Source organism: Rhinolophus sinicus, linkage group LG01 (genome assembly GCF_036562045.2).
Source record: "Rhinolophus sinicus isolate RSC01 linkage group LG01, ASM3656204v1, whole genome shotgun sequence".
In the NCBI taxonomy this organism is placed as follows: Eukaryota; Metazoa; Chordata; class Mammalia; order Chiroptera; family Rhinolophidae; genus Rhinolophus; species Rhinolophus sinicus.
This window is the reverse complement of record NC_133751.1, coordinates 147,159,341-147,181,421: the sequence shown is the minus strand read 5'-3', so window position 1 is coordinate 147,181,421 and position 22,081 is coordinate 147,159,341. Positions and strand designations below refer to the sequence as shown.

At 33.0% G+C, this 22,081-nt stretch overlaps 1 protein-coding gene across 30 annotated transcripts in view; it reads left to right on the top strand.

Annotated features, from left to right (window-relative positions):
- Window positions 1–22,081, top strand: part of BAZ2B (bromodomain adjacent to zinc finger domain 2B) — a 240,557-nt gene that overhangs the window by 73,707 nt on the left and 144,769 nt on the right. For 5 of the 30 annotated variants that reach the window (XM_074337027.1, XM_074336980.1, XM_074336949.1 and 2 more), the window contains exon 1: window positions 13,661–13,942. The exons of 21 other annotated variants lie outside the window; for them this stretch is intronic. The gene's annotated coding sequence lies outside the window, so the exon portion shown is untranslated. Of the gene's footprint in view, window positions 1–13,660; window positions 13,943–22,081 lie in introns of those variants that run through there. 4 more of the 30 variants (XM_074336985.1, XM_074336908.1, XM_074337011.1 and 1 more) reach the window with 2 other exon arrangements.

Below are 22,081 nucleotides of genomic sequence, written 5' to 3'. Positions count from 1 at the left end.
TTAGATTATTAGTTATTATACACATAAAATATCTTTCATTATGAAGGTAAAAGAAAACTATTCTCTTTGAATAAATCTTCGAATATCAAGAATACACCTGGTTATTCGTGACAGCTGCATAATGATAGTACATAATTTTAGAGACTTTTATTTACTGTTCAACTGTACATGTTTTTATTGAAAATAATTCAGGTTTTTCATTTTAGTCTGTCATCACTACACTGCTGTATAGAAAAAAAAATTGTTGAATAGAGAGTTTATACCTGGGTGCAAAGTTATATATGCATGGAGTATATTCTGATTCCTTAATAAGAATATATTTAAATGATATTTTGTTTAAATCAGAACCACTTCAAATATATATCCTGTGTTGATATATTTGAGTATTTTAAAAGTCCTTTCTTTTAGAAATATTGAATTTATATTAAAATGTTTAGGGTTTTGTAGGTTTTATAACTGAGATGTTTTGAAAAATTGTTGCATGTATCAGTGAGAACTTTTTTTTCAGTTTTTAGAGGAATATATGTCTCCATGAAAGTATATTATCATGTGGAGTATATTCATTTGGACAGCTGACCTATATCGAAAAGTAATAAGTCATGACTAAAATTAAAAGTAGAAGCATTGCACACCTTAAATCTATTAAAGTGTCGAACCATTGCTAAAGTTATAGAAAGGAATCACTGTGTATCATGGAAGAAAACAACCCTTTGCCCTAGAGAGTCAAGGTTGCTGCATCCAGGGCTTCAGGTTATATCTTTTGCAAACCAGTGTCTAAGGAAGTGCGGTTAAAGAGCTAATTAACAACAGTTAAACAATGATGTCTGTGCATTTTCTTATTAAATTATAAAATGATTTTACAGTCATTTTTGATAAGGAGAAAAATTTGAAAGGGTAGAGCTAAAGGCTTCCAAAATCCTGAAGTGAGTTCTTTTTCTTTTTCTTTTACTTTTTAATGGATACAACTGGTCAAACCTTTTAGATACAATGTGGGCATGAAAAATATTAATCACAGTATCATAAAGGAGAATACTATATCTATTAATGAATATGTTGATATGTAGCTATTCACCTATTATGTACTTTTATATGATGTGAATACATCAGAGATTAAATGATGATGACTAAATTTTCCACAACTAATTATTGAATGTCTAGTACATGCAAGTGCTAAGGATAAGGCAGTGAACAAAACAATCTATTCATGGGCTTGCAGTCTGTGAGTGAAAGAGAGACTAGTTAACAAATGAATACTTAATATGTTGGATGGCAACCGACACTGAAGAAAGATAAAAGAAATTAAGGGTCACAAGTGCAGGGTTGTGGAATTAGTATTTGTTATATGGTGGTCAGCAAAGGCCTCTCTAATAACCCCCCCATTTAGCCAAAGACCTGTGCAAAGTGAGGGAGCTGATCATGCACATACCTGGCTGAGAACTATTCCAAGGAAAAGAGTACGTGCCAAGACACCGAGGGAGATTGTGCTTGGTATAGTCCAAGGATAGTGAGGAAACCTGCATCCTTACTGCCACTGGAGTGGCATGAGCCATGAAGGAAAGTAAGAAATGAAGCCATAGAGATTTCATATAAAACTACATTTACGAAAAAATTATGCTCTAGGCTTACGCAAACCCCATACTGTTGCTAAACCAGCAGTCCGCAGCGTAGTTTTGGTAGAGCAGGTTGTATAGCATGAGTATTGCGTGAAAAAAGGTTCCACAGTCAAATAAGTTTGGGAAACATAAGGTTAATGTTAAACAAAGTTAAACAGTTTGGTTTTGTTTAACAACTGTTTCTGTATATCTTCTAATGTGCTAAAGGGTTTTGTGAATGTCCAATTTATTTGACCCTTCTTCAAAGAGAATCTTAGGGAACTAGTCTTTTTCATGCTTTGGTAAATTCTGTGTTATACAATCCTACAGATTAACTAAATTCATAAAAGGATTTTCCACAGTTGCTGTTTCGTAACTTCTCTCTTCTCTACTCTCCTTAAGCCAACACCCTCTCTGTCTGCTTTTTCACTGAAGATTGCTTTCTTTTTTTTTCCTAAATATTTCTTAAATCCATTCTTTCTTCTGGACTCATCGTGCTTAAATCTTTATGTAGGTTTATCATAACTTACCTGGGCTATTACTGTGGCCTCTTAACTGGGGCTCTGCCTCCTCTTGCTGTGTCTAAATTCATCATCTTCTTAGTGACGATTTAATTGACATCATCAACCTAACAAGGTTATTCATCTACTTAAAATCCATTACTAGCTTCCCATCACTACAGAATAAAATGTAATCTCATTTGCAGGGCATATGAAATCTTCCACAATCTGTCTCCTGCCTACATTTAAATTTTGCCTAAATTGCCCGTAGTTAGTGCTTCCAATATTGAGACCATTTATACTTCCTTAAAGCAGGCAGTAGCTGTATAGTACTTTTGCTTTTGTTCAGTACTATTATCTCTTCCTGACATAACCAGCCCCCTGTGAGTAGCTTAATTTTTCCATTCTTAAAGGTTTAAGACAGATGTAATCTTTTCTAAGAACACTCTCAAATTCTTCTTGGGTAAGGCAGGTGCACTGATGTATAATTCTGTCAAAGCATTTAAAACAATGAAATAAAAATACATGTTTGTGTTTTCTCCTCGACATCCTGCTCTACATCCTATAGCTTGTACCTACCTTCAGTGCTTCGTACTTGAAGTGGGTACCCAGTAGCTGATGAAATTAACTTTACTAAGTAGTTGAAGACCTTCTGATAAATAGGTCATTCAGTTTCCCCTTTTCCCAGTCAAAGAAATCTGTTTGGATTATAGATTTAAATGTAAAACATGACACTGTAAAACTTTTAGAAGGAAACATAAGGAAAAATCTATGGGACCTTGGTGAAGAGTTCCTATACACTGAAAACAAATAGCACAATCCATAAAAGGAGAAATCAGGAAATTGGACTTTATAAAAATTGAAACCTTTTGCTTTGCAGAAGACCTTGTTAAGATGATGAAAAGCCAAGATACATACTAGGAGAAAATATTTGAATACTGCATCTCTGACACAGGATTCATATTGAGGACATGTAAAACCTCTCAATGCTCAACAGTAAAAATGCCAAGAGTCCAGTTGGAAAATGGGCAAAAAACAGGAAGAAACATTTCACCAAAGAGGATACCGATGTCAAATGAAAACATGAAAAAATGTTCAACATCACTAGACATCAGGGAAATGCCAAAATGTGAGCTATCACTACTTATCTGTCAGAACAGCTAAAATTAAAAATAATGACAATATCAAATGCTGGCAAGAATGTGGAGAAATTGAACTCTTATTGCTGGTGGAAATGCAAAAGGGTACAGGCATTCTGGAAAAGAGTTTGACAATCTCTTAAACAAACAAGCATACACTTACTACATGAACCAACCACCGCACTCCTGGGCATTTATCCCAGCAAAATGACTGTACATGTTTGTGCATAGCAGCTTTATTTGTAATAGTCAAAATTGGAAACAATCAAAATGTCTTAACAATAGGTGAGTGGCTAAACACAGTATGATGTGGCCATACCATATGATACTACTACTCAGCAATAAAAAGGTACCAAGTATTGGTCCACATAACAGTTGTATAGATCTCAAAAGCATTAGGCTGAGTGAAAAAAAGCTAATCTCCAAATGTTACTCCATGATTCCATTTATATAAAGACAAAATTATAGAGAGCGGGAACAAATTAGTGATTACCAAGGGTTAGGGATGGTGGAGGAGAGGGGTTTGGCTGTGCCTATACAGAAGGAGTAGAGAGAGATCTTTGAGGGATGGAATAGTTCTGTGTCTTACTGTACTGTTGGTTACATGCATCTACACGTGTGATAAAGGGACTTAGAACTATACATACACATTATAGTTTATTTACTGGTTTTCATATTGCACTATCGTTATGTAAGGTGTAACCATTGTCGGAAACTGAGTGATAAATACATGGGACCACACTGTAGTAATTTTCAACTTTCTCTAAATATATAGTTATTTCAAAAGAAGAGTTTAAAAATTTGTTTTTTTTTCCTTCTTCTATCTCCAAGACATGGAAACGACATGGATGAATGGGTAAAGAAAATGTGGTGTGCGTGTGCTCGCACACACACATACACACACACACATCTCTCTCTCTCTCTCACACACACACACACACACACACACACACACACAGCAATATTATTCAGTCATAAAAAAGGAAATCCTAACATATGCAATGACATGGATGGACCTTGAGGATATTATGTTAAGTCAAATAAGTTAGATAGAGAAGACAAATAACCCAATATTACTCATATATGGAATCTTAAAAAATAAAACAACTGAATCCATAGATCAAAGAACAGATTATGGTTTTCTGAAGGTGGGGCTTGGAGCTGGGCAAAATGGGTGAAACTGTCCAAAGGCACACACTTCCAATTATAAAATTACCACTTACAGTCCTGGTAAAAACAAACAATAAACTGTTTTACCTCTTCATTAAACCTTACATGCTTTTTAAGTTTTATTCCATGTCCTCCAGAGATTTATTTCATTGATCATTCATAAACATAGCCATCTGCTCCTTTCTTGGCTTATTTAGGATTGTCCTATCTTAAATAAAATGATAAATAGAAGTAAACAAGTAAACAAAATCTCTACTTCCGTCAAGTAGTCGTGTTTATATCATAAAGATATATGTCCATGTTGATAATGTGTAGCTGTAGTTCTTTTATTTTACCTGTTGTATACAGTTATATATATTTCATTATGTAAACATACCACAGTCTTTTACTTTATTCATTTTCCAACATTTCACTATACAAATAGAGCTGCAATTTACATATTTGTATGTGATAAGTTATGCGCACTATGAGAACTTTTCTGGGTTACATATCTAGAAGCGGACTTGCTGTGATAGAGACTACATACAGCTTCAGTTTTACTACTGTGTTTCCCCCAAAATAAGACCTAGCCGGACAATCAGCTCTAATGCGTCTTTTGGAGCAAAAATTAATATAAGACCCGGTATTGTATTATATTATATATTGTATTGTATTGTATTGTATTGTACCTGGTCTTTTATTATATTAATATAAGACCCGGCCTTATAGAGTATAAGACCGGGTCTTATATTATATTAAAATAAGACTGGGTCTTACATTAATTTTTGCTCCAAAAGACACATTAGAGCTGATGATCCGGCTAGGTCTTATTTTCGGGGAAACACGGTATGTATTGCTTAAATACTTTCTACAGTGGTAATGCCAGTTTACACCACCAGTGCATAAGAGATTTCCAGCTCTACATTTTTGCCAACCTTTGGGATTTTCTTTATATTTGCCCTCCCACTCCCTCAATGAAGAACATGCTGTGAAGCTCAACAGATTTTACTTCTACAATATAATTTTTTATTTCTGCTCTACTTTGACCAACCAAGAAGTAAAACAATTTTTGACTTATCTTTCATATTCATGTTTATTTCTGACTCTACCAAACCTTAGTTCAGACTCTTACCTCTTCGCTAAACTACTGCAACAGACCAAATATTGCAGTATCCCTATTGGAATTCTCTTCTTGCTCCAATCCATTTTACTTAAAACTGCTAGATCAGTATTTCTAATGCAAGTAGTTTACCAGCAGTGTTAAAAGACTTAAAGTGCTATTCAAGGTTGTCTCCAATAAGGTCCTGAACTGCCTTTTCAGCTATATCACCCACTCTTTTCTACATATGCTCTATATACTAGCCAGATTAAATTGCATTGATTGATTGATTGATTGATTGATTGATTGATTGATTGAAACAGTAGATATTTAATGTTCTTATTATGCTATACAGGTATATTAACAGTTGAGTTTTATAGTTTTGTAGTTTTATAGGTACTGCAGTAAAAGGAGCAACTCCTGATTCTTGGGGAGCTTGCAAGCTATCTCAAGCTATTTTCTGAATGCACCCAATGCGTTTCATTCTCAGCATGCTCAGCATGTTTCCCCCCAACTTGCAATGCTTTTTTAACTAGTTCCTCCACTTAGCCATCTTTACCTTCCAAACTCCTATCCACTTTTCAAGGCCCACCTAAGATGTCACTTTTCTGTGAAGCCTTTTCCTACATCCTCAGTTAATTTTGCTCCCATGGTACTATATTTAGAATTGACCCTTGAACAATGTGAGAGTTTAGGGCCCCTGACCCCTGCGCTGTCAAAAATTCATATATAACTTTTGACTCCCCCCAAACTTAACTGCTAATAGCTTACTGTTGACTGGAAGCCTTTTCGATAACAAACAGTTGAGTTACACAGTTGAGTTATATGTATTATATACTGTATTCTTTAAGTTAGAGAATAGAAAATGTTTTTAAGAAAATCATAAGAGAAAATACATTTACAGTACTATTTATGGGGGGAAAAATCTGTGTATAAGTAGAGCCACACAGTTCAAATCGGTGTTGGTCAAAGGTCGACTTGTTATGTTCCATGCATTTGTCTTATCCTTCCAAGGTGGTAAGTAGAGCACTTTGTCAATTCATCTGTATTGTCCTTGTGGCACTTAACCTTGTGTGTGGTAGGCATACTATTAACTAAAATAATTTAATTAAAGGCAACATATTAGTAAAATTCTACTTGGCCAATTAGAACTATTTGAGGAAAGATCAATTTGAATTAGAAAAAATGCTTAATTATGTAGTTTTATCTAGTGTCCGTACCTTAAAACACTTTAGGATAAACTAAACAGTGGGTTTCTCTATAGTGATTTTTGGGACTTGCTCTGAAGAGTATACTTTATTTGTATAAATATATATAGTATAAGTATAATAGTTGTTCAGTTTGTTTTTTAGACTCTTAAGTAGTCCCTTTAAGTCACAGTTTTTCAAACTGTCCTCTGAGGAGTCGTATGAAATGGTTCTGTTGAGATGCGTTGGCTACTGCTGTGCCGCCCCAACCCCAAAGAACAGCCCTTCACTTACGTTTTTCTCTCTTGGGCTTCTTCACAAGAATTATTTAAGAAATAACTCTTCTGCTGAATAATTTGAAGTCGTTGTTAAGAGAGTATAAATACTGCAATTGTATCCATTTATTTAATATCTGCCAAGATTTTACAAAAAAGACGTTATGCTTATTCCTTGTGTTACCACAAATTGAAAATCAGTCGTCCATAGGAATGTGAGACTTCAGATAATTAAGGAAATGGTAGGGAATGGGCTTTGAGTCCAACAAATAAATTATTTATACTCTGAATATTCTTCATTTTAATATGGATGTTTGAAGAGTTAGACTATTGGAAGTAACTGGAATTGGTCTACAAATTGTTAGGTAGGCTGAAGTATTTTCTAGATTGCGGCTTCTTATATTTTAATGTGCGTAAGATTCTGATCCAGTAGTTCTGTGCTGGAGCTGGAGTGTCTTCATTTCTAACAAGCAATTTAAATGTTGCTGGTCTGTGGACCACACTTTCAGTAGGAAGGAGCTAGATGACCTTCCAAAGCCTACCTGTCATCACAGTTTCGTATTACATTTTTTGCCCTAGAGAAAGTAGGTTTTCAGTATTGTCATAGACACTTGTTTAAACTGTCTCACTACAGTCTGATATATATTTTGCCATTTTAGTAGAAATTTCTGGGTTTTCTAGGGAAATAATTTGTGTGTGGATTAATGACTGGTCTGCAATTATATGGTTCTTTGCTTAAAATCATCCTTCAAGATTTTAAAAATAGCCTTGAGAACTATTAGACTGTCAGGGGCAACTTTCAGAGAGTTTAAGCTTAATAAGAAATGATCTATTCGGTTTGCTTTTCCAACAGAACTGTAATACTGATTGACTTTTGTTATTTTACAGAATATTGTTTGAGGTTAGACATTAAGGTATTATAAAAATAAAAATACGAAACTGGTTAAGGCTGTTTTAGTTGGTATAAATACTGCTTTTTTAAAAAAAGCTGTTATTATTGTTATGAATTAGTAGCAATTATGTACCACAGCAGGTTAGGTTGTTAATTTTATATGTAGCGCACGTAAATTGAAAGCCTAATTTGTGTAAATGAACAACCAATAGGACAGACAGTCGTTTAGTTAAATAGCTTATATTCAGAAAAATATAAATCAAGTCTTAGGGACATTAACACTTTTCTTTAAGATATATAGTATCAAATACTCTCGGTCTTTTGGGCTTTTATAGAAAATTGTAATAGCTAAATCATAAATTTAAATCATAAACCTTTAAGAAAATTCTCAGAATTTCTTATTTTGGATAAATGGAAACTGGTAATTAACTTTGTAGTCCAGGACAGTAGAGTATTTTTGGGGAGGGAAATTATGATTTTTTTTCTGAAAACATTAGAATAATTTTCATGTTGATAGTTGTTTCAACCCTATGTTATTTCACTTAATAAATGTCAGTAGTAGAATTGCTGAGAGAATTATATTATTACAATTAAAATATTTTATTTTTTTATTAAGTGCTAACGTTGCTATAAAACTTTTCATATGTAATTTATGTCAAATGTTAATAAAAGTTTTTTTTGGACCTGATCCAAAAATTTTATATAGAAGTCAACCTCCTTTGTTTCTTCTGGTAGTATCCATTGATTTTTTTTCTTTTTTCCTAAAGGTACATTAATAGTGCTGATAGAAGCAGGACAATTGGGATTTACATTAAAAATAAATGTGATGAATAAAAAGCACTACACTATAAAATTATAGTCTTGATTTTGTTTTACCAAAGTTCCAAAATCTAAAGGACAAAAATACTGACAAGGTCAAGAAAAAATGAAAGAAAGAACAAACGATGCAAAAAGAAAATGACACTGAGGTCTTGGTTTAATACATATGTATTCCAGGTTGATGGTTGATTTCATTAGCAAATCTAATTGTTATGCAATGTCTGTTCTTCTGCAGCAAAATGAATATTGTATTCTCACAGGCTCTGTGTGTATCTATTATGTTGAAATAAATGAAAAAAATATATATATACATATATATATATATATATTTGGAGATTTTTTTGGTTTACTCTTTCCAGAAAAGAGAGAAAACTGAATTATATTTTCTCTTTTGTTGTTAAATTTGTCCAGAAGCTTTTCATTGTATATTATAGCTATATTTCCTACTTTTGTTCTCTGAGGTAAACAATTATAAGGTTGTTAACAATGTAACCATTTAAATTATCATAAAATTTTAAAAATGAACAGAATATAATCTTTATTGATTGAAGCTGATGTTAACATGAGCTTCTTAAGCATATGCTTTCTAACATAAGTTTAAATGTTAGGAATGGTTTTTCTTATTGCAAGAAAAATGTTAAGTGTACGTATTATGCCAAATGTAAATATTACTACCTTTTGCAATAGCAAAATTGTACGTTGAGATTCCTATACTTACATTTGACTTTTCAGAAAATAGGAAATTCAGAAATAACAAGTTTCATTGGCTACACTTTGGAAGAATTCATTTAATAAGTGAATACATTGCGTGATTATTTGGGTTATGTATATGAGTTCAAATATGGATCAAACTATGTTGGATGCAATTGTCCTTTAATTTTAATCAGTTTGAGGTCGGACAGTAATTTACAAAATCTATTTGGTTTTTTATTGTGTTCTCAAAAGTTTTCCTCACAACGAAAAAATTTTTGACAAGCTTGAAAAGAGAAAAGCCCAAGGTTTTATTTAATATGGGTTGATTATATACCATTTAGAAATTACCTATATAGTAAAAAAACAAAAAAAACAAAAACTGGCCTTCTGGCTCACTTGATGCAATACTAGTAAATATCTTGGTTATGTTGGAAAAACATGAACTGTAATAAATATATGTACAGCAGTTTATTAATGCATCATATTAAGTTAATTTGTACTTAACAGTATTCGCCTTTTAGTCTTCACAGTGGGTAATAGAAAACAAGGAACTTCACAATCTAGTTGGGAAGATCCCTAAAATAACTAGACAGTGATATAGAGCTAAATGATCTAGAGAAAGAAAGAAGGTTCTATGGGCCCTGATAGTCAGGCTCTGAACATGGAGGAGTATCTTGAAAGTGATGAGATCTAAAGTGATGAGGTGGGGAAGCAATGAAAAACAACATGAATATAATTTGGGAGGTGGGAGAACATAAACTTGGCATCTGGGAGACAAAGAAGAGACGAATCCAACAGTACTGGAATATATGATTTGCTACTACCTATTTACCTCACATGTGAATCAAATTGTATTACTGTTAAATTTTAGTAGTGTTCAGTCCAGATATATGCCATATTGAGATGGTACCGTTGTTAACCTTGTTTTTTCTTGTATAATGATACGGGAAATAGGAAATTCCCTTTATATTAATGTTGCTGTCCTCCCCCCACCCTCCACCACCAATGACATAAAAAGTAAATGCTGTACAAGTATGCAGAAATTCATGCACTATTATGAATCTAAATTGGTGCGGACTGAATGGAATATAGGAATCTAGAAACTCTTTTAAGTCAGGTTTCTCTACCATAGTTAGAATTACCAAACTGAGGAGGAATAATAATCATCATAGATTGGTCTCCCAGGCTGTTGAATTGAACAGGATCTTTGTTAGATGGTCACCAATAAAGAAGAGAACTGTTTTAAGTTAAAAAGAGAGATCCTTTTCAAGTGTCTGGACCTACCTACCCATCTGTGTCATCTCCTTCATCTTATCTGGAACCACAGTAATCGCTTGCATGCCCATTTTACTTACTCCTCCAGCATAAGAACTGGAATTTCGAAAATGAAATATGTATTTGGAATATGAAAATGGACTGTGAAATTAACAAGAGATTCCAGAGATTGTTAGTTGTTGTTTGAAGACTCAGATTAGATAAATTATGTAAGACTTCCTAGCAAGATGGTTTATTTTCTGGGTAACCTTTCATTATTATGTTAAGACCCTAGCTTGTGATGAGGAAATGTTAAAAAAAACTTTTATATGAAATTTGGTATTTAATTTCTGTAAAGACGCTTATTGAGAAAATTATTGTTTTGTCCAGTGTTGCATTATTGAAAAGTATAGAAGAAATTTCTCTCATTTATGAGTACTAGGAAAAGCATTGGTGCTTGTTTGTAAAATACATCTTACCGGGATTGAGTATTTTCTAATTTGATCTTGTTTCCCACTTTACTTTGATTACTAGGAAGCTCAGAGCTGAACCACCCACATCTTACAATTGTGGAAGGCGTTATGATACTGTTTCCCATCTTTATCTTGTGTTTTACCTTTCTTGCTTTCTCTTATTTCCCTTATTCATTTTTATATTCTGCAAGCATTCTGTTCTACTACTCATATTTCTATAAATCACCTTAAAATTATTTTGGGATAATATGGGCTATAAATAATCATGTAAAGCTTATTTATTACCAGCAGAAGGCAAGCAAATAAAAGTAGGAGACTTTCTTCCTCCTGGAGTGTCCTCCCTGACTCCCTCTTCATTTTGCCTGAATTTCTTAAGTCATGGAGGACTTAATCTCCTCTGTGATTTCTAGACTTGCCCTTGGACAAGTGACTCCATTCTGAAGCTTTCTGCCTCTACAGAGCTACCAGGTATAGTTTCTTGTGCTAAGTGTGCCCTGCAGAACAGTGCCTGACTAAGAGAACAAGTGGGGCTGAAATATACCCTAGAGGAGGAAGTCTCTCATATGTCAGGGTTTTTTGTTTTTTTCTTTTCTAACTCATAGGGTACCATATACAGAGGGTTCCAAAAAAAAAAAATGTATACACATTTTAAGAAAGGAAAAAACTATTATAAAACGCTGATGGTCACTTTGAGCACCTCTTGTATTATATGCAGAAGTCAAACATGTCTTGTATTCATCTTTTGTTATCGGTATATATTATTACAATTTTAATACATTTTTTTTTCCTTTGTTAAAATGTGTATACATTATTTTGGCACCCTCTGTATATTATCCTGGTTTTGTTCCCTGCCCTTTTGACTGAATTGTAAACTCTTAATACCAAGACTTGCTGACTGTTGAGGAGAGCTACCTTGAGTGAAAGAAAATTTCAAATTTATTTTATCTCTATATTTTAATTTTATTATTCTCTAATGTTGACCCATTATGGGAAACTAAGATAGTCATGGATATTTGAAATAGTTGAAATAATAATTTTCTAATTTAAAATTTCATTTTGTTTTGGTATTTGGATTATAGTCAAAACTACCTATTTAGTAGGAATAATATCTTAAATTTTCTATAAAGGAAATAAGAACTATGTTTTACATTCCAGATAACTATATGATATTTGAATTATTTAAGTTGACCAAGAAATTCAGCTGAAACTAACTCCTTAATCATAGTTTTCTGAAAATTTGCTGTTTCATTTGTCATCATAGTAAAGGTGGTGATTAGTGACTTGCATTAATGTTGTTCAATATTGAATACATACTCCTTTTAAACAACTCTTTAAATATTTGTAATGAGACCTGTTCTGAGATTCTATACTCTTGGCAGTAATCTACTTGGATGTTCTTTTTGTTATTGATTTTATTGTCACTTTGTTGTTTTCTATTTAAGTACATTAGAATTTTATTTTGCAAGCAGAGTAAATATAAACTTGATTGAAGTAATATAATTTAATGCCTTGATATGGTTATATTGTTGTCAAAGGGTTGTTAAAAGCTCTTTTCATTTAAAATACAGCGTGTATGTTCGTAACAATTAGGACAGACAGACATGATGTGCCTTAGTATATACAGAGTTTTTTAAGATAAATGCAATTTTGTAAGTAAAAAAAAATCCTACTAAATATTTTTAAAATAGTGAATTACTTTATCCTTTTGACAGAGTGTGTGTGTTTATTTTATACCCCTTGTTAACCCTCATTCAACCGTACTAGAAATTTCAGAGTGTGGAAAAAAAGCAATTTGGGGACAAAACTAAGGACAAGGAAACTTAGTTTTCAAGCTAACAATATTTTAAAAATTCTCACAGGTAGATATTTTGTTTTGTGTTCTTTATGAAGTATGAATTTAAAATGATGGGAATAGCTTCACGTTATATAAACCAAATTTTGATTCATGTAATTGAAAAACTTTTTTTTCAAAGACTGCCACATAAATTATAAAGTAGTCTTATTTTGTAGGAGCTTGTCCTAATAAAAATAGGCTTATGCTTTGACTAAAATTTTAATTTTGGCCTTAGTTATAACTCAGAAACTTCTTTTATCAACTGTCTTGAAGCAGTTGAAATTTAAATACTTTTCCTTATATTTAGCAGGTTTTTGGTTTTTGAGCAGTTATTCTTAGTTGTGTTTTTTGTTTTTTTTTTAAGCCTTGTTAGGATTGCCTTGTTTTTACATTTTACTTGCCAGAAGTAATTTTTTAAGCCTGCTGAAACAGATTTACTTGTCATGCATTCCTTATTATAAACTGGGTCCCTATGCATGTCAGGAATAAACCCTTCTTAAAAAGGGAAGAAAGACAGAACTCTTTATTATGTGTTTTGACGTTAATAAAATTAAGAAAAGAACAATTACTTGAGACGTCTACCTTACCTGGTTTAGTTTTGTCACGTGAGCATTCACGTTTACTGGTGATCTAAGTGCTCCACCTGCCTTTCAGTTTGTTTACCAGGAAATCAAGATGTGTAAACTGCAGGAAGTACTATTTGACCCTCTCCGACAGTATCTCATTACAATAATTGCTAATCTCTGAATAAGACAGCCATGTTTTGTGAGTAACAGAGAGAGAGAGAGGTTGTGTTAGGTAGATTTTAGGTGTTTCAACAAATAGAGCATTGTAAATGCTTACTTGGATTGTTTTCATGATAGCTTTTGATAAAAGACATATGGTGACCTTTGGGGTCAGCAAAGCTAGGACACAATAGTAGGTATTCTTTCATGCCTTTTAACTGAAAAATATCACGGCTTGTTGTTTTGGAGTGCTGTCACTGCTCTGAATCGAAAGGATAATGGCTACTTCCTGATTAAACCCACTCTCCACAGTAAGCTGTTAATGTTGTACTCTATGTCTTTTTCTCCTGTAAATGCAATAGTATTTGGTGTTTTCTTTACTTTTTATCATTGTCTTTTCATAGATAGATCTGTTATAAATATATTCTGAAGTTGAAGTTTACAATTAGGTTAGAAACTACTGTTTTAAGTTTGGAGGATTTTTTTTTTTTTTAAATGAAAAGTATTTCTGTTTGGTATGAAATCCAACCATCTCACCCTACTTATTGTAGATTTTGGTTAAAGAAATTAGCTTTTTAAAAGATACTGAAATGATAAATTATATTAAGCTTTCACTTTCTTGGCACTGTAAGCAAAATCTTATAAATAACTTATGTAATAAATCAGATTAATTTTTTCAGGGAATATTTGGATAAACTAATTGTATTTCTTATTTAATAAATTTCATATATTGATTTACATATGTTGTCATAATTGTTGATAATTGTTTTAATTATTAAATTATTGTTCTTAAATTAGTTAAGAGATCCTTTTGATGTCAAAACAATATTAAGTACTCAGAATATAAGAAGGGACTAATGATCTTCTTAGTTTTAATCCTAAAGCTGGCAGTCACTCCATCTGTGGTCTTGCGACAATCATTTAAACTGCTTACCTCAGTTTTCTTGTCTACTGTCCAAATGAGTGCTAAGTAAAATGTGTATGTTTGTTTATTTCTTTATGATAGTAGAAACTATAAAGAAAATGAGTTCCCACAAGTATTTTATAAAATGGAGAACTGACTGTGAAGATAGAATAGGAAAACATTAGGAGTCACAGTAGAAAGGGAAATAATAGAAAATTTATTTTTATCATAAAATATAGCAAATAAGGTTTAAAATAAGTACCTTGTAATTGGTCTTTTACTTTGAACAGAACTGTTAGGCTCAATTCTTAATATAATATTGTACAAAAGGATTGTACATATTGTTGGCTACATGACTAAAATGAGAAGTGGAAAGCTTGGAGGTGATTTAGTAAAGAGTCACAAAGATAATTTAAATTTAACTTTTTCTCAAAAGTCTCATTCCTGGAAATGAGTTTATTCAGAGTGGAGAGAAGAATGTGTATATCTATTACAGGTCTATAAATAGAATTCATCTAAATAATAAGATGTTTAATTTTTAAACTCTAATATCAGGGGTCCTGGTCATATTAAAGGAAACATGAAATTACTAAACACGGAAGGCAGTTACTGAAGATGGTTATAGAACCAAACATCCAGAAATATTTAAAAATATTCCGGGATAATGTAAAGAGAATCTTACTTTTGTTTGAGAGTTAAGTTACCTTTTTTGCAAATGCTTTTTATCGAAGTTATTTTAGGTAACTCAGTAATTCTTATTATACATTAGTGGTACATCTTAAAGTTTGTTTAGTGAATATTCTAAGTTACTCAAGTTGCTGAAGTAGGATTTATAGTAGTGCCTCTATTTACATTGTAATAACAAATGATAGATGTCATTTTTTAATGCTTAATATGTGCAAACCACTGGGCTAATTCTGTTGTAGGCGAGACAAACTTTTACCTTTACGCTCTTAGAGTTCTTTTTGGCTGGGGCTGAGAATTAGGTTGACGTAAGACAGATCAACAGGAGAAAAGCACACACATTTATTTAGTACTAGTTTTGTATGTCACGGAATCCGTATAAGAAATGAAGACCCAAGAACATGGTGAAACCTTCTTGTTTTATAGTAGGTTGAACAAAGAGGCAATTGTGAAAAAGTGACTACACTATGTGGGAAGGCTAAAGAAAGATAAGAATTACTTGAACAAGGTCTGTTTGTGTAGAATTCTCTCGATCTCAACTCTCTGTCTTTATGATAAGAATGTGACTTTCCTTCTGGTATAGGGAGGACAGCTTTCATACAGGAATTTTATTTCCTGCTTTTCAGAAAAAGAAGGAAGGTCAGAGTGTTTGTCTTGTATTATATTTGCTGGTTTTGAGCCAATACGCCAGAGCAGCATGTTCTGAAGTCCTTCACTGTCATCTCATTTTATATTCATGATAATCACATGAGGTGCAGGTATCATCGTTGTCTCCATAAGGAAATAGTTGTAGAGCATTTAATTTTATTAATGTCCTTTAGCCAGTAAGTGTCAGAGCCAGACCAATTCTAACAGAATCTAGAATCCAGAATCCAGTCTTCAGTGTCATGCCTTTAAGCATTGTGTTTGTATTCTGGAGATAATAAAGGTGTTTACACCTGTGATTTAGATAGTTTTTCTTTTTTTTTCCCCATCAATTTATCACATATTATGGAGAGCTTACTAACTGTCAGGCACTGGAAGGAAGTACTGGTGGAAAGGAAAATGAAATTCCTTATTTCAAGAAGCAGTTTTGGTGGAAGAGGCAGAAAATTAACAGGCTATTACATACCATACAGTGCATTCACTGTTATAATAGAGGTAAGCACAGGATGCTAAAGGCAACACCAGTATCTAATTATTTTATTTGCGTATTTGATTTGCACTTTTGGGTGCTGTTTTAGGCACGTGGGATATATCAGTAAAGAGACTTTCAAAAGTCTCTGCTCTTGTGAATCATATAGTGGAAATGGAGATAAACAAGAAGCATATAAATAACTAAAGTATGTAGCGTGTTAGAAAGTGACAAGTATTGGCGGGGGGCAGAAATTGGGCAGGATAAGAAGGCTGTGTGGTGATGGGTCGTAGAGTCTGGGGAAGGACTTACAGAGAAGGTGATTTCTGAGCAAAGAACAAGGAAGTTAGCTATCCGTATACCTTTTGAGGAGACTTCCAGGCAGAGGGATTGAGGCAGGAAGCATGCATGGTATGTTCAGTTATGAACAGAGGCCAGTATGATTGGAAAAGAGTTTGGGAGAAGGGAGAGTAGGAGGAAGCATTGGCAGAGGTAATGGGTGGCAGAAACTTAGAGGAGCCATTGCAGGGCCTTCAGTAAGTCTGGCTTGTATTTTTTAATTTTTTTTTAAACTTTTATTTTAAGTGTGTTTTTCCAGGACCCATCAGCTCCAAGTCAAGTAGTTGTTTCAATCTAGTTGTGGAAGGCGCAGCTCACAGTGGCCCATGCGGGGATCAAACCAGCAACCTTGTTCTTAAGAGCACAGTTCTCTAACCAACGGAGCTAACCGGCTGCTCCGCTGCCTTGTATTTTTTAAAGTAGCACTTCAGTTGCTGAGTTGAGAATACAGTTGACCCTTGAACAATGTGGGGATTAGGGGTGCTGACTCCCTGCACAGTAAAAAAATCTGTGTATCACTTTGACTCCCCCAAAACTTAACTGCTATGAATAACCTACTGTTTACCAGAAGCCTTACTGATAACATAAGCAGTTGATTAACACATATCATATTTTGCTGCGTGTAATGCACTCCCGTGTATAATGCGCACCCACGTTTTTGGCCCAAACTTTCAGGGGAAAAAAAACAACTTTCATTTTATTTTTTAATTCGAATTTTTATTTGTTTACATTTAGGTACTTGTTTTTTGTATTAGAAAGGAATTTTAGCATTTTTTTAAACATATAATGTTACAAGAAATTTTATGTAACAAATAATTACAAAACACAAGAACAGATACAAGGTACAAGAAATTTTATGTAGGACTTTGTTTCCCCAAAAATAAGACCTAGTGGACAATCAACTCTAATGCATCTTTTGTAACAAAAATTAGTATAAGACTCAGTATTGTATTACTATATTATATTATATTATATTATATTATATTATACCCGATCTTATATTACAGTAAAATAAAACCGGCTCTTATATTAATTTTTGCTCCAAAAGACGCATTAAAGCTGATTGTCCAGCTGTGTCTTATTTTCGGGGAAACATGGCAATAACAAATTTACGGTATTTATGCATCATAGAAGGCCAAGAACTCTTCGTCATTGCAAGTTCTTCCTAAGTTCAACAAAACCAATTATCGTACTCCAGGGTATTATTTTGCATATGAATATTGTTATTGATTTCTAGTTACACTTTTAACTCATAAGTATAAATAAAAAGATTAAAAACATTTATATAGATTTGGAATTAGTACTACTCTTGTGTAATGTGCATCCTTATTTTTTCCTTACAAATTTGGGCAAAAAAGTGCACATTATACATGGCAAAATGCGGTATTTTGTATGTTATTTGTATTATATACTATATACTTATAATAAAGTAATTTCCAGAAAAGACAGTGTTAAGAAAATTATAAGGAAAGGAAAATACATTTATGGGACTGTATGTATTTATTGAAAACAAAATCTGCGTGTAATTGGATCTGTGCCATTCAAACCTGTGTTGTTCAAGGGTCCCCTGTAGGCTGTAGGAGGCTTTGACCACTGGTTAGAAAGCTCTTAGAGTAATCTAAGTGACTGAAGGTAGGGTTTTGGATAAGGACGGGAGCAGTCAAATTCTGGATAATTTTAAGGTACAACTGAAAACTTTCTGATGGATTGGATGTGGGATACGAGAAAAAGGTTTTTGGCTGAGTAACTGGAAGAAAGATGTTTCCATCAACTATGAGATGGGGAAGGTTTTCACATGAAGCATGTTTGGGATAAGGATTGGTGATCAGGAGTTTGGTTGTGGATGTGATAGATTTTTAACTCTCTTAGACATGGAAGTGGAGATTGTGAGAAGGCTTTCCAGAGGAGACACCATCTAAATTGAGGCTAAAGAATGAGTTAGACTCATGTCAAAGAGGTGGTTTATGATGAGATTTGAGAGCATTCTTTATACACGGAAATGAATCTTGACATTTTTTACTTTACGTATTTGTGAACTATGGAGTAACATCTTTAAATGTAGCAACATTTAAAAAGTAATAAAATTGTTTATCTCAAAGAAGAAATTATTCTGGGGAGTTAAGTTTTGATAGTTCCAGTGGATACTATATTCATGAGCTGTACGAGGTGCTTTTACATTGATTCTCACCAGAGTGCCATAAGGTGAATATTATTCTAATTTTACTTTTGGAGAAACAGCCTGAGGGAGATCAAAATTGCCTAAGGTCATTGATATATTGGATTCAAATCTAGGTCTTTTAGATTCTATTGTCCATGCTTCTTATTTTTAAAATGTGTGATATGTATATCATACATTATTATTATAAAATAATAAACATATATTTATTATTGGGGAATATTGGGGAACAGTGTGTTTTTCCAGGGCACCTCAGCTCCAAGTCAAGTCATTGTCCTTTGATCTAGTTGTGAAGGGCGCACCTCAGTTCCAAGTCCAGTCGCCATTTTCAATCTTAGTTGCAGGGGGCACAGCCCACCATCCCATGTGGGAATTGAACCTGCAACCTTGTTGTTGAGCTCCTGCTCTGACCAACTGAACCATCCGGCTGCCCCCGATATTTTTAACTTTGTAAAATTTTAAACTTTTGTTTAAGGTCTGAAGGAGTTGTGTTTTTGAACATTAGTCAGTCTCTATTGTAACACAGTGATAACTTTCGGACATAAGGGTTTTAGATTCTGGATCATGGAATCAAGCCATTTGTTGATCTCTTGAATTCCCACACCGCTTTCAATACAGTTACCTATTATAGATACTCCCCGTCACTCCTAGCCCCTTTCCCATTGTGGTGCTTGATACATGCTTAGAAAATTACAGCTGCTGTCATGATCATCGTCTTCATCCCTCATCCCTTTCTGATATGCTGTGACCTTGGGAATCACAACCCAATCTTTTTGGAATCATGTGTAAATGATAAAACCTCAGAGATTAAGGGCATGAGGACTTTCTAATTAATGAAGAGTGAGTTTTAACTCATGATGTCGTTTGTCTGATGGAAACCATGTTTTGTTTGCTTCCCTTTATTGGCTGTTTTCTGGGGGAAGTGAATTTGATAAATAGTTAAATGTTGTTGGCTTGAAAAGCAATATTCTCTGAGATGGCAGTGGGTATTTTCACTGGAATAGTGAATGTAAGTCGTTCTACTTCAGTAAGGAATAGAAATGTAGTTGTTCATTGAAACAGGTTTACTTTTGAGGTAATAATGTCATATTTTAAAAACTTAAAACTTTTGCTGTTAGATCAAAATATGTTATTTCTTAAATTTCATAGGAGTTAATATTGTTTACATTTATGTTTTTAAAGACACACTTAAGAGCAAGTCATTGAGACATTCTGTAGGAAAGAAATACTTTAGCAAAAACATGTTACACAATTTAAAAAGTACCAATTAAAAAAACACACACAAAACAACAATATGCTGTGGATTAAAATAGCCAATTAGCCTAAAAGGTCATTTTAAGCATATACTCATGATATAAGTAGGAAATTTACCTAGTGATTGTATTTTTGTTTTATTAATATATGGCTTTATATCAATTGTGCTGTTTTCTTCATTTCTCAATTTTTTATTTTATTTTTTCAAAGCATCAAATATATATCCTTCCTGTTGCTTTCTCTAAAGTCTTTCTTCTTTTTTATTATTATACATCAAACACAAATGTATAGTTTATTTTAATATCAGTGTCATCATCAAATGAGCTTTTTATGTAAACAAAAATTTTGATTGGCCCTAAAGCACCCTTTTTTATTGTAACTAAATTATCTGTGTAATTTCATATTTTAGTTAATTCTGTTCAGGACTACAAGTATATATTCTAGCATTTCTTCTTAAGCATAAAAAAAATCAGTACAGTAGTCTGCACTTATCCATAGTTTCACTTTCCGCGGTTTCAATTATCCGTGGTTAACCACAGTCTGAAAATGTAAAATGGAAAGTTCTAGAAACAAGTAGTTTTAATTTGTGCACCAATCTGAATTGTGTGATAAAATCTCTTGAGATCCTGCCCAGGATGTGAAACATCCCTTTTCCCAGCTTGCCCATGTTATATATTCTACCCGCTCATTAAATCACTTTGTAGCTATCTCAGTTATGAGATTGACTTGTCACCATCTTCTAGTGCTTGTGTTAAAAGAACGCTTATTTTACTTACCATGGCCCCCAAATGTAAAAAGTGATGCTGGCAATTCAGATATACCAAACAGAAGTTGTGAAGTGCTTCCTTTAAGTGAAAAGATGAAAATTCTTGACTTAATGAAAGAAGAAATTATGTGCTGAGGTTGCTAAGGTCTATAGTAAGTACAAATCTTCTCTCTGTGAAACTGTGAAGAAGAAAGAAGAAATTGATGCTACTTTGCTATGAGAGAGAGAAACCACATTCACATAACTTTTATTATGACATATTGTTGAAATTGTTCTATTTTATTATTATTATGATTAATCTTTTACTGTGTCTAATTTATAAATTAAAGTTTATCATAGGAATGTAAATATAGGGAAAAACATAGTTTGTGTGTGTGTGTATATATACATACATACATGTATATGTATATATGTATATATGTACATATATACATACACACACACACACACACACACACACACACACACACACACACATATGGTTTGGTACTATCCACGGGGGTTTTGGAGCATGTCCCCCATGGATAAGTAGGGCTATTCTATGTTAAATATTAGTGTATTTCTTTCCTATTTTGTTTTATTTTTTCTTTAGACAGCATCTTGTCTTTGATTTAATTGGGGTAAAAGAAAAATGACTGGCTGATCAAAATTTTCTGTTAGAAGTATTATTGCCCATTTTTAATAATTATATTGGACTAAATCTATTACATCCTTGATTAATTGGAGTGCCTGGGGAATGAGTATTCTGATTACTTTTTTCCCCAGAATGCTTTCTCTTAACATTTGTTTTGGAAACTTTTATTTAATGTATTTGTGCAAGTGTAAAATTGAATTATATTTTGATAATTTGAAGATGGTAGAGGGCTACTGGGTCCTGATTTGACAATTTGAGGTATTGCTAATCTTGTTTGGTAAACAAAATACAAATATTAAATATGGGTCTTGATTTGATCATTTGAGCAACTAATCTAGTTTTGTAAACAAAGCATAATCAAATATTAATTGTGTAACAGTAATTTAAAAACACCAGAGATGTCAAAAGGAGGGTATGATTAATTGCTAAGTGAGTGATATAAACAAGTAAAATACTATGCGTCAACAATAAGAGAAGCGTCACAAGAATGACCAGGGAAGGCTTCTTTAAGAAAAAGAAATCCAAGCTTCAAGCATTGAAGGACTTCAAGCATTAATTTTTATAGCGTTTTTATTGACA